General features: G+C 38.7%; 1 protein-coding gene across 1 annotated transcript in view; it reads left to right on the forward strand.

Moving 5' to 3' along the window:
* The first annotated feature begins 301 nt into the window (after positions 1-301).
* Tex15 (testis expressed 15, meiosis and synapsis associated) overlaps positions 302-13,558 on the forward strand; it is a 58,239-nt gene continuing 44,982 nt past the window's right edge. Inside the window, exon 1 of the mRNA XM_051169406.1 lies at positions 302-379. The gene's annotated coding sequence lies outside the window, so the exon portion shown is untranslated. The remainder of the gene's footprint in view (positions 380-13,558) is intronic.

Raw genomic sequence — 13,558 nt, forward strand, 5'->3', positions numbered from 1 at the left:
ATTTATTTCATTAGAAGTTGTATAAATTATGGGCTGACAGTGGACTCTGACCAGCAGATAAGACTGTATGAAGGGAAGAGAAACAAAAAAATGAGAAAGACGTAATGAAAGAAGAAAAGGAATGGAGCGACTTAAGAACAAGATACATAGTGGCAGTATTTTGAACATAAAAATATTTGAACACAATAATGAGTAACGGAGACAGAAATCAGAAGAAAAAAGGAAAGACGCGGTCTGTAAAGAAATTCTGGGGGAGCTTTTTACCACCGTTTTCTCCATTCCGTCTTTTTCTCTTTTAAATAGATGCCCCTTCGTTATTTCTTGTGTGTGGACTGCGTCCTGATCATGACTCTTTGATACTAGATACCATCGAAGAGTGGTAAGTATTTCAAATAAAGACTTTGCTGCTGTTACCTACAGTTCTGTGGTGACTTTTAAAAAGCCTTTTTAGGTGATTGGTTCTAACCTATAAGGAGCTTTTCACTAGAGAAAGATCCATGAAGAATGTATTTTATCACATACTACGGTACTTTAAAAGTGTGTAAATATCTGTCCTGATGGTAGGTATTTATTGAGTACTATCTTATTCCGTTTAAGCTGCTGTACATCAACTGTGTAAGCCATAACCAACAGAGATGTATTTCTCAGCCATGCATGGTGATGTATATTTGTAACTACATTACTCAAGAGGTCGAAGCAGGAGGCTCTTGAGTTCCAGGCCAGTGTTAGTTACATAAAGAAACTCTCATACATACACACACACACACACACACACACACACACACACACACACACACACACCCCATTAATTATAAAGTAAGAACTGCTGAGAAAATAACGCTGATAACTTCCTCTCTGCTCTCTATTGATATGTCCACCTATTGAATGCAGCCACAGCTTTAAACAGCTAACTTTCTGGGAAAGCCGTGATAAGGGTGCTGATTTTAAGCAGATGGTGTGTGCTCTTCTTTATGTTTTTTAAACATAAATAAAACAAGTAAGAGCAGAACAGGATCATTCTCTCAGGAGTGAATGCTGACTTTTTTTTCATTTTATATGTCATTGTGGTTTTGGTGCACACGATGTGGATGTTTGGACATGTGTGCCACAGCACATGTGTGGAAGTCAGAGCAGAACTTGGTGGAATGTGTTTTCCATGTTTATGTGGGTCCTATGGACCAAACTGAAATTTCTAGGCTTGCATGGCCAGCCCATGATTCAGTGAGCTGTCTCTCCAGCCCACTGTTGGTTTTCCTTTTTAATCCTTTGTTTTTAGAATAGTGAGCTAAGTCAACTTCTGGAATTACTATGTTCTTCCTATAAACCTTTGTCTCTGGGTGACAGTTATGCCTCCCAGAGAAGTAAAACTTAGCAGAAAGCTTATTTCTCCAGGGACATGATCTTCATGTGGCACTTTTCTAAAAGATCTTGAGGTATTAGTGGCAAAGTAGAGAAGACTCTATGATAGTCTGAGAGATTCTGATAGCTGTTTAGGTAAATTTTGGGTTGGTTTGGTTTTTTGAGATAGGGTTTTTCTGTGTAGCCTTGGCTGTCCTGGGAACTCACAAGAATCTACCTGCCTCTGCCTCCCTGAGTGCTGGGATTACAGGCGTGCACCACTGTGCCTGGCTTATTTAAGTAAAATGTTAAAACATAGTAAGTTTAAGCTTTATGGTCACAATTGTTGTACATTTAGTCATTGAAGAAACCCTCTATCTAAGTCACGCATGGCCAGATCTCAAGTTGTAAGACTAGAAAGAGAGTGAAGGGTAGACTCTCTTAAGCTGCTGCAAAATAATTGAACTTCGTTTAAATGTTCACAAATGTTGACATGTAAACCCTAGAATAACCTTCACATTTACATTACATTATGAGATGGCATGTAGTCCTGGAAACATATACATTGACTCTGATGTTCAAAGATCGGACAGAGGTAAGCAACAGAGAGATGTTGCTGATAGCACTGTAAGGATGTCCTCAGGACTCTTTAGGAAAGCTTGGTTTCAGGCAGTCCTTGACACACTGTACACTTAACCTCCTTCCATCCTCCCATCCCTGCTTGAACAGATGCTTGATAGTCAGTTATGCAGTTATATGTTATCCTGGAGCAGTATGTTTTTCACACATGTATTTTGGTATGAGCCTTTTCTCCATTATCTTACAGACCATAATCCTTTTGAGTGTGAGCTTGATGGCTAAGGGTCAGTGCCACCTGCCCATAGGAGATCTTCTAGAAACCTCTCCCTCAGCTCTAATGCATCTGGGCTGCTTTAACAGAATACCACAAATGGGATGACTCTAAAAGAACAAGGACTTGCTGTTCCCAGCTGGGAGGTTAGAGAAGTCTGCTCAAGCTGCTGGCAGAAACAGTGTGATAGGGGCACTTCCTCTTTCACAGTGTCCTTGTGGTGAGAGGAATTTTTGAGCTGCCCAATGTAGCTACTAGAAACTGAACACTGCTATTAGTATGGTAGTATGTGCTTTTAAATACTTGACCATTTCTCCAGCCCCTGTAATTTTAAAAGTTTTTAAACTCAGTAATCTAGCAGATTAGAACCCACTGAAGAACTAGGTTTTAGATATGAGTGAGGGGCTTAGAAAGTTGAAGTGTTAAGTTAGATATTTGAACATAAGTACTTAGAATTTGTTTATTAAGGAAATACAAAAACACCACAACAACCATGATAAAAACTGCTGAGATCTTTTAATTACATTTGCTTATTTTGTGTGCATATGTGTGTGGGTGTGTGTCTGTGCAATTGTGTAAGACTGAGACCTCCAGAGAGATCTCTAGTCTATACCCAGAGTCCCCAGAGAGAAACGGAGTCCGATGTCGATGCAATACACACAGGAATTTTATTGAGTTGATGCGCATCGAGGTCTTACAAGCTTTTTCAAGCTGCAGACCTCAAAAAGCAGGTACAAGTGCTTTTTATATCTTTTTGCAAAAGCAGAGTTTAGCAGGCTAGCTGGGAGGGGTAAGTACATTCCAGGGGTAGGGGTAGTGGAATATTTTTAGATACAGCTGGACCCTCAGCATAGGCTGGCTGGCCTTGAGTCAAGCTGGACCCTCAGCATAGGCTGGCTGGCCTTGAGTCAAGCTGGACCCTCATTATTTTTATACAGCTGGACCCTCAGCACAGGCTGGCTGGCCTTGAGTCAAGCTGGACCCTACAAGAGGGCCAAGTAGCTACAGAACACACATAGTGATTTGATACTGATACCTTGGTTCAATATCAGTATTGCTTCCTGGACTCTCCAATTGTACATCCCAGAGTGTGCATATGAATTCCAGAGGATAACATGCACATGGGTTCCAGAGAAGGATACACAGGAAACAGTGCTCTCCATCCACCATTTGGGTCCTAGGATTGAACTCAGGTTGTCAGGCCCAGGAGCAAATATCCACGTGCTGAGCCATCTCACCAGCCTGTCTTAAGATTTGAAAAATGCTGAGCCTCTCAAGAAGTTTCATCAAATACTTTGCCTAGACCATCACAGTAAATATGTGAAATTTCAGAGATAATATTTTTAAACCATGAGAGCAAAAACATCAACATATAATCATACATTTCCCCTTCCTCAACTCCTCCCAGTTTCTCCCTACCTCCCCTCCCACCCAACTCCACATTTCTTTCTTTTTCTCTTTTTTAATTTCTGCAATTGTATTTTGAAAACATGTCTGCCTTTCCTTTCCTCCCTCCAACCCTTTTCATATACCCCTCCCTGCTTGCCTTCGAGTCCATAGCCTTTTTTTCATCATTTGTTATTGCATGTATGCATGCATGTGTGTATATATATATACATATTTATTCATAAATATAGCCTGATGAGTTCATATATTACTTGTATATACGTTTTCAGGGCTAACTGTTTGACATTAGGTTGTCTTCTTGGTGTGTCCCTCTCTCTGGAGGACCTCCTCTCCTGCTTCCAGCTCTACTCAGTTGCCTGTAGTTCTCTGTGTAGTGTTGAGACCCCATGACCTTTCCCCCTTTTAGTTTGGCATGTTTGTTGCTGTTCTCAATCAGCTCACATTTGGATGGCCATGTTGGTGAGACTTTATTGGTGTAGAAGTCAGACATTGCTAGGAGACACAACTTCACAGCAAGTCCCTGAATCTCTGGTTATTGAAATCTTTCTGAGCCTCTTCTACAGTGTTCCCTGTGCTTGTGAGAGTGTTGTAGATCCATTGGGACTGGACTCCACAATGCTGCTTATTCATTGGTGGTGGTTTTCTGTCTGTTCCATATGTTACAAAGAGAAGTTTCCTTCATGAAGGGTAAAGAGTACACTCTGGGTGTAAGGACATGTACCACCATGCCCAGCTGGAGAGCTAGGTCTTGAGGTCAGTCTGTTTCCAGCTTCCTGAGGAATTGCCACACTGATTTCCATGGGGCCTGTACAAGTTTGCACTCCTACTAGCAATCTCCTTTTCCTCACACCCTTGCCAGCTTGCACTGCCATTTGTTTTTACTGATCTTGGCCATTCTAACTGGTTTAAAATCAAATGCCAAAGTAATTTTAATTTGCATTTCCCTGATGACTAAGGATGTTGAATATTTGTTTCTTGGCCATTTGTGTTTCACCTTTTGAGAATTCTCTGCTTAGTTCTGTACCTTTTTAAATTATTTGTTTTCCTGATGCTCAGAGTGGGTTCTTTTGTTTTACTTTTGTATATTTTAGATACTACCCTTCTACAGCAGTGGTTCTTAGTCTTCCTGATGTTGTGACCCTTTAGTGTAGTTAGTTCTTCATGTTGTGGTCCCAACCATAAAATTATTTTTGTTGCTACTTCATAACTGTAATTTTGCTACCTCCATGAGTTGTAATATAAATATCTGATATTTCTAATAGTCTTAGGTGACCCCAGTGAAAGGGTTGCTAGACCCCCAAAGGGATCACAACCCACAGGTTGAGAACCGCTCCTCTGTAGAATGTGTAATTTGTAAAAATGTTCCCCTGTTCTGTGGGCTACTGCTTTGTCCAAATCACAGCATCCTTGCAGTGCAGAAGCTTCTCAGTCTCATGAGGCCATGTTTATTAATTGTTGATCTTAGTGCATGTGCTACTGATATTCTGTTCAGAAAGTGATGTGTCCCGGCCTGTGGGACAAATCAAACCAGGGTTCACCTGAAAGAAGGAGTGGGAATTGAAAGTGGGGTACAGAGATGCAAGAAATAATGAGTCAAGTCTGGAAATTTCTGATCAAGACTCTCTTTAATGCAGATGTGTAAAACTTTATATAACAAGGTCAACAGGATCTATTCTAAACCCTCACTCCCTAGCCCCCAGGCAAGAATACAATGACCTGAATCGCTCCCTGCAAGAACTTCCTATTTCTCTGAGTAACTCCCTGTAAGAACTTCCTTGGGCCTTTGGGTGGTTCCCAGTTGAGACTTCCCTACTTCTTTCAAAGGTAGACAGTCCAAGGATAGCCTAGAACACAAGACCTCCTCAGGCGAAGGTCGGAAACTCAAAGGTCACAGCATGCAGCCTAAGCACGGGATTTCTGACGTGGCAGAGTTTGGCCCAGCTTCCCACAAGAAAGTCTTTTTTGTGTGCCATGAGCAAGGCTGCTCCCCACTTTGTCTTCTGTCAGAAATATTCAGGGTATTTGGGCCTATGTTGAGATCCTTGATCCACTTGGAGCTGAGTTTTGTGCAATGTAAAAAATATAGATCTATTTTGGATTCTTCTACATGCAACCATCCAGTTTAAGCAGAATGATTTGTAGAAGATGTTTGCATTTTTTTTCCTTTGTCAAAAAATCTCCATAGGTGTGTGGAGTATGTCTGGTAAGGTGGCCATTTTTACTATAATAAGCCTACCGATCCATGAGCATGAGAGGTCTTTCTTTCTTCTGATCCCGCCTTCAATTTCTTTCTTCAGTGTCTTCAAAGTTTTTATAATACAAGTCTTTCGCTTGCTTGATGATAGTTACCCCAAGATATTTCATATTATGTGAGGCTATTGTGAACGGTATTGTTTTTCTGATTTCCTTCTCAGTCCATTTGTCATTTATATGCAAGAGGTTTTGTGAGTTTATGTTCTATCCAGCTACTTTGCTGAAAGTGAAATATTTAGGGTTAATTGTGTATTTTATATCATCTGCATATAAAGACACTTTAACTTCTTTCTTTCCAGATTGTATCCTCTTGATTTCCTTCAGTTGTCTTATTATGGCTTTAGCTAAGACATCAAGTACTGTGTGTGTTGAGTAGGTATGAAGAGAGTGGACAACTTTGTCTTGTTCCTGATTTTAGTAGAGTTGCTTTAGTTTCTATCTGTGTAAATTGACGGTGCCTATCGACCTGCTGTATATTGTCTTCATTGTGTTTAGTGTGTGCTTTGTATCCCAGATCTCTCCAGGGCTTTTCATGAAGGGGTATTCGGTTTTTGTCAAAGGCATCTAATGAGATGGTGCCGTTTTTGTCTTTCAGTCTGTTTACATAGTGAATTACATTTATCAATTTACATGTATTGAACATCTGTGCATCTCTTTCTGGGATGAAGCCTACTTGATCATTATGGATGGGTTTTTTTGTGTGTGTTCTTGGGTTCAGTTTTCAAGCATTTTATTGAGAATTTTTGTATCTGTGTTCATAAAGAAAATTAACCTGTAATTCTCTTTCTTTGTTCAGTCTTTATGTGGTTTGGGTATCAGGAAAATTGTGGTAGCCTCATAGAATAAATTGGGCAATGTCCCTTCTGTTTCTATTTTGTGGACTATTTTGAGGAGTATTGACATTAACTCTTCTTTGAAAGTATGGTAGAATTCTACACTAAAACCATCTGGCTCTGGGCTTTTTTTAATTGAGAGACTTTTAGTGACTATTTCTACTTTGCTAGGAGATTTATAGATCTGTTTAAATTGCTTGTCTGATCGTGATTTAACTTCCATAAATGGTACGTATTGAAATTTATCCATTTCTTTTAGGTTTTCCAATTTGGCAGAGTGCACGTTTCTAAAGTATATCCTTATTCTCTGGATGTCTTCAGTGTCCATTATGTCCCTCCTTTCATTTCTAGTTTTGTTAATTTGGATATTTACTCCGTGTGTTTTTAACTTAGATAAGGGTTTGTGGTAGTGGTGCTGTGTATCTGTGTGTCTGTGTGTGTGTGCACATGCAGGACTGTAGAAATCAAGAGGACAAGTTTCAGGCATTGGTTCTCTCCTTCCATTATTGGATCCATCACCTTGGAGATCAAATTCATGTCATCAGGCTTGACAGCAAGATATTTTACCTGCTGAGCCATCTTGCCTTTTCAAAATGTAGCTTTTAAATATGTCATATATAGTAATATAAAAATCATGATATCTCAGAATGAATACCTTAAAAATAAGAGTTTATTGAAAGATACTGGCATAAATAAGGGGGAAATATACTATCTTCACTGATGGGGAGACATATAATAGTATTGTTTCTACCAAAATTAATCATTAGAGTCAATGAAATTCCACATAAAACCTAAGCGGTACATGTCTGGAGCCTTGGTCCCCAGAGGGATGAGACAGAGAACCCTGAGTATGAAAACAGCATGGTTTATAGATTTAGACCTTACCTCAGAAAGGAATAAAACAAAGCAAAATTTCTCATTATATACATTTTGAAATGTATAAGAATTTTAACAGATAAAGATGTTTTTATTTCATTTTTGCTCTGACCAAACATTTGTCAAGATGTACTATAATACAGGTTGGAGTAAAGATGCAGAAACATACCTGTGAAATAAAAGAGAGCCCAGAATTCATCTATAAAATAAAGTGGCCTTATGTCAGAGATGACATCATATTTAGGAACAAAAATGTCATTAAAATTACTGCTAGCACAGTTCAATACTCACATGGAAGAAAATTAGCCTCTACTTATCTTAAATAAAATAGAAATTTTAGACAATTTTAACCCCAAATAGCAGGTTGCCATAATTTTTTAGGAAAAATGGGTTTGTCTTCATGAACTTGAGGAAAATCATTTCTTCACGTTGACCAAAAGCACCCAATGTAAAAGAAAATGTTTTGACTATAAAACATTCCTGTTCAAAAAAGTAAAAGAGCTGGTTTTTAAAACTGGAAATTATTTGCAACGTGTTGACAGACATAGAAAGCCTTCTGCAGATACATTGATCAAAGGTGAGTTTAAAATCTTGAGTGAGCTTTTCACAGATTCACAACTACAAATGACCAAAAGGTATATTCAGGTGATCAGTTGTATTAACTGAAAATTAGCAGTGTATTAATTAGATTTCCACTGCTATGTTTAACACCATGACCAAAACCAATTTGTGGAGAAATTGGTTTATTTTATCTTACAGTTTTCAGTTCATAACTGAGGGAAGGCAAGGCAAGTGCGCAGAGTAGGAACCCGGAGATGAGGTCTGAAGCCGAGACCATGGAGGAACCCTGCTAACTGGCCTGCTCTCATGGCTTGCTCAGTTTGCTTTCTGATGTGCCCCAAGACCACCTGCCCATGTACGGCACTGTCCACAGTGGGCGGACTCTCCCACAACAGTCATCAGTCAAGACAATGCCCCCATAGACTTGTTCAAAGGCCACTAAGATAGAGGCAGTTCCTACACTGGGATGCCTTCCTCAGCTGTGTCAAGTTGATAACAAAAAACAAAACAAAACAAAAACACCATCATAAGCAATAACAAAAAATTTGCTTGTTACTTTCCAGGTTGGAAAAAAAAATAGTCTACTACTACAGTCCATTAACAACTAGTGCTTGTTGATGGTGTTGCTCTTTTTATTGGTGTGGCAAAATACCTGGTAGAATTTTTCAGCTCATAGTTTGAAGAGAGATACGATCCATAATGCTGGGAAAGGCATGGTGGTGGCAGCAGGAAGAGGCAGCTATGAACGGTGCATCCAGATTCAGGCAAACAGACAAATGCTGGTTCTCAACTAGCCTCCTCCTTTGTTTGTTCTTTCTTTCTTTCTTTCTTTCTTTCTTTCTTTCTTTCTTTCTTTCTTTCTTTCTTTCTTTCTTTCTTGTCTAGCCTGAGCCTCCAGATCATGGGATGTTGCCACCCATATTCGTCTTCCTTCCTTAATTTAAACCACTTTAGAAACACTTTAACAGACACCCAGAGGTCTGTCTTTTAGGAGATTCCAAATCCAGTCATGGCAATGGAGAAGATTAACCAGTGTGCTTGTGCCTAACAAGAGTGTGTAATGAGTTTGAGAGGGCTGGAGAGATGGCTCAGAAGTTAAGCACACTGCATGCTCTTCCGAAGGTCCCGAGTTCAATTCCCAGCAACCACGTGGTGGCTCACAGCCATCTGTAATGTGATCTGATGCCTTCTTCTGGCCTGCAGCTGTACATGAGACAGAGCACTGTATACATAATAGCAAATAAATATTTTTTTAAAAAGCTTGAGAATGAGAACCCACAATGTTTTCTGAGAGGAAGATACCATAAGTATAAATGTAAGACAATAGTATACATATAACAAAGTAGTTTTCTCTAGGCTGAAGCTATCAATAAGCAAAATATTAAATATTGTCTCATATGACAAATAATTTCTGTATAGATGCTTTACAAATCATTAGAAGACTCATTTCTGTGTTTAAAAAATAGTAGTGGGAGAAAAAGTAGGATTATTCACATAAAAGTAAAACTAAACCAACCTCACAGATAATGAAAGCCAAATAAAAACCAAAATGTTTTGTATGGTATGATATGACTTGACTTGTAATACTGGGGACCAAGCCAAAAGCATTATGCACATTAGTCAGTTTCTTTGCCACCCATTCCCCATTCTCATGGTGTTTGGGGAGTTTTTTCCTAATCAAGTTTTCAGAGGTTACACTTGGTGAAATATGTTTAAGCAATCTTAAAAATACCTTCTAGAGCTAAGCACAGTGGCACACACCTGTAATGCCAGCATTGGGGAGGCAGAGACAGGTGGATCTCTGTAAGTTCGAGGCTAGCCTGGTCTATAAAGTGAGTCCAGGACAGCTATAAAGCTACACAGAGAAACTGTCTCAAACCAAAAAAAAAAAAAAAAAAAAAAAAAACCTTCTAATTTACTTTCAATAAAAGTTAAAGCAATTGAGCCAGGTGTGGTGGCGAATGCCTTTAATCCCAGCACTCAGGAGGCAGAGGCAGGTGAATTGCTGAGTTTGAGACCAGCCTGTTCTACTAAGACAGAAAGAGTCCAAGACAAACAAGGCTACATAGGTGAAACCATGTCTCAAAAACCTGATACTACTAATAATAGTAATAATAATGTGATTGAAAAGACCATTTTTAGAAAGATGAGTTACTACAAAGCTAAGAAATCAATACGTAAAAAGTAACTATAAAGTCAGAATTATGAGGTCATAGGCATCTGAGGATGGCTATATTTTTTCAAAAACATATTGGTCATATTACCAAATATAAGGATTATCAAAATATCAAATATAGCCAGATACGTTCTTATGGGCATAAGAGACTGATGTGGAAGTTGGGGACCTTGCAAATTGCTCTTCATGTGGAATAATAGACGTGCAAATCAAAAAGTAGACTGAAGGTACGGAGAGGAGAGCTAGGCTATGGCAAGCATGACCCCGGTAACTTGGTTTTGTACAGGATCATCAAGTTTGTGCTTGAGTAAGTACTGCTGAGAGGAAAATAGAGAATCAAAGTGAGGGAAGAGTTTGGAGTTCAGTAGAAAGATGAATGAGACAGTGGAGTGCAGGAGATAGGTCCCCATTTCCATAATGGAAATCATGAAGTCTAGTCTTAATTTAGCTATAGCCCTTTGGTGTTTAAATTGCTTTAATCTGTAGTGTGGTAACCAGCAGTTTCAGTGAGCCATAAGGTTCTGCTCCACTTAGCTTTTTTTTTTTTTTTTTTTTTTTTTTTAAAGATTGTTAGGTTTTTAATGTGCGTTTTGTATGGTAGCTAAGTGTGCCATGTATATACAGTGCCAAAGGCAGGCATCAGATGCCCCAGAACTGGAGTGTAAATAGCTGTGAGCTGCTGGGTGAGTGCAGGAACTGAGCCTTCTGTAACAGCAGGAAGCACCCTGTTCCAGCTTCTCTCCAGCCCCCCTTGTGCTCTTGTTTCCACGGCTGGTGAGTCTTCCTGAAGGAGCTCCAGGACTCTTGAGGGACAAACGATTGTCCCAGTGATATTCCGTAGTGATCAGCTGAAATACTTTGTGGGAATCGGTTGGGAGTGGTGTTCTATGTTTGTTTTAAGCAATTGCTCAACTATAACTAGTTGTCTTAAGAGCGTGTGTCCTTGACTTGTAAGGATAGTCTCACAAAAGTCCGGTTAAACTGAGGAGCCCAACAAACAGTGGCTCAGCACCAATTCCCACAAGTTATCCTCTGACCTCTCCACATGGAGCATATGACATACACCCTTACCCACCCTGGCACACACAGAGACACACACACATACAAATAAATGTGAAAAAATAGGCCTTGAGGTGTTTGAATTTATAGACTAACTATTCAACTTTAAGAGAGTTTATTTCTTTGCCATCTGTCTATGTAAATATATAAACATTCATTATACATACAAGATAGTGTGCTATAAAGGAAAGATAATGTGTTGCCCAAGGTCCTGATCACTGGCTAATTGAAGAACTAGAGATAGGACTCGATTTGACTTCTATTTGTCTTTACAACACTGTACTTCTCAATAGACTGGAGGTCGTCCGTAGAAAGCAATCAGGTCTACATCTACAGTTAGTGTTGTGCAGCTCCTGTGTGCCAGGTCCTGTAACCATGGAGCAGGTAACTGTTACAGAGCAGTTGGGCTCTTGGCTCCAACATTCTTTGTGCTAGAGCTAGAATTCTAGTCCATTGTTGCATTTTGCCTTTCTGACTAACATTCTACTTAATCTGCTTGGCATTTGGATTGGAGCTTTCTCTCAGGAACTGAGTCGGTGTCCCTGAAATTCCCAAGACTGGGGCACCCAGTCTCACTTTTCTCAATTACTTTTTAAAAGTTCTTCATATATTTTATTTCTTGGTCTCTGTGAGCAACTCTAGTATACTGTTAAGAAGTTGTAAAGAAAGGTATCCTTATTTTATTCTTGATTTTAAAAAGATGCTTTTTACATTTGCAATTTCCTATAGATTTTCAGTAGACTATATATAAAGTCAGGTTATGGATGTTTCTATACCTGTCTGTTAAGCTTTATAAAATATAAATACATTTTAAGTTTCACTTGTTTCTTTCTGCGTCTCTTGAAATAGCCACTTTGTATAATAAAGTGGACATGTTTCTTATTGTTAAATCACCCTTGCTTTTTGGAGGTAAATTTGTTTGTTTTTTGAAACAGTGTTTCTCTGTGTAGCCTTGGTTGTTCTGGACTCACTTTGTAGACCAGGCTGGCCTCGAACTCACAGTTATCCACCTGCCTCTGCCTCCCGAGTGCTGGGATTAAAGGTGTGTGCTACCACGCCCAGATTTGGAGATAAATTTAGACTATGATTTATTAATAGTATCTTTAAGAACCTGTTTTTACTACTTAGTTATTAATAGAGGATTGTCAGTTCTTTTTATTTTTAATTCAATTTTAATAAGTTATTTTCCCAAGAATTTATCTTATCTTTAAGTGTATTGGCTCAAAGTTGTTCATAATAGATACATATTTAAAACCTGTGTGAATACATGTTTCAGTTATTGAGCAACTTGTTTGGTTCATTTGTTGTTTATTACTTGTTACTGATGTTTTTAGAATTTATTTCTTTTTCTACTCCCTGTTCTTCACTAGGATGGTCCTAGTACTCCAGAGGACCCCTCAGCACAAACCCTTAGATTCAACTTTTTTACTTTAAGCATATAAAAGTAAACAATGTGTATAAATATATGTAATAGTTATAGGACTACTGTATATGTCCTATAATATGTGTTATACAGTTTATACATGAGTACAAAATTAATAGTATAAATGTAATGGTTATGAGCCTATGAGTATAAAATAGTTGCTGATAATGTGGCTGCTTTATTTGGATGGAAGTAAAAACTGATACTATTTATACAAGTAATTGGTAATTGAAAAGAACTTATAACTTAGCCAGTGGATAATTCTGAGCCCCATTTCTTCTCGAGTAATATCTTCTGTCAGCTTTAAAATCAGCTTTTTGTGATAATTGTCATAAACACCAAGAAACAAAACAAGCTAATTTCAGACATCTTCATTAGTAAATTCTAATGAAAAGAACTAGAGGAACGTTTTTAAAGAAAATGTACAACTATGAAGTGATCGTCTCTCTGAGTGCATAGTTTTGACTATAACTGCAGTATTGAGCACTTGGTTTTTCAAGTACATTATCAGCCAGCTGCTCCACACCTCACTGGCTGTCAGTAATAAACCGTGACTAATTGAGGGGTTTTTATAAGTTTCTCTAAATTACTTTTTCTCCTCACTACTAAGCTGCCAGGTGGATATGGTGTATTTTATTGCCACTGGAAATTTTAAATTATTGCGTGAGACAGGGTCTCATTATGTAGTCCTGGCTGTCATGAAGTGCACTATAAAAACCAGATTGGCCTTGAACTCACAGAGGTCTGCCTCCCTCTAAGGTACTCTTAGGAGTAACTAGCTC

Source organism: Acomys russatus, chromosome 27 (assembly GCF_903995435.1).
Source record: "Acomys russatus chromosome 27, mAcoRus1.1, whole genome shotgun sequence".
In the NCBI taxonomy this organism is placed as follows: domain Eukaryota; kingdom Metazoa; phylum Chordata; class Mammalia; order Rodentia; family Muridae; genus Acomys; species Acomys russatus.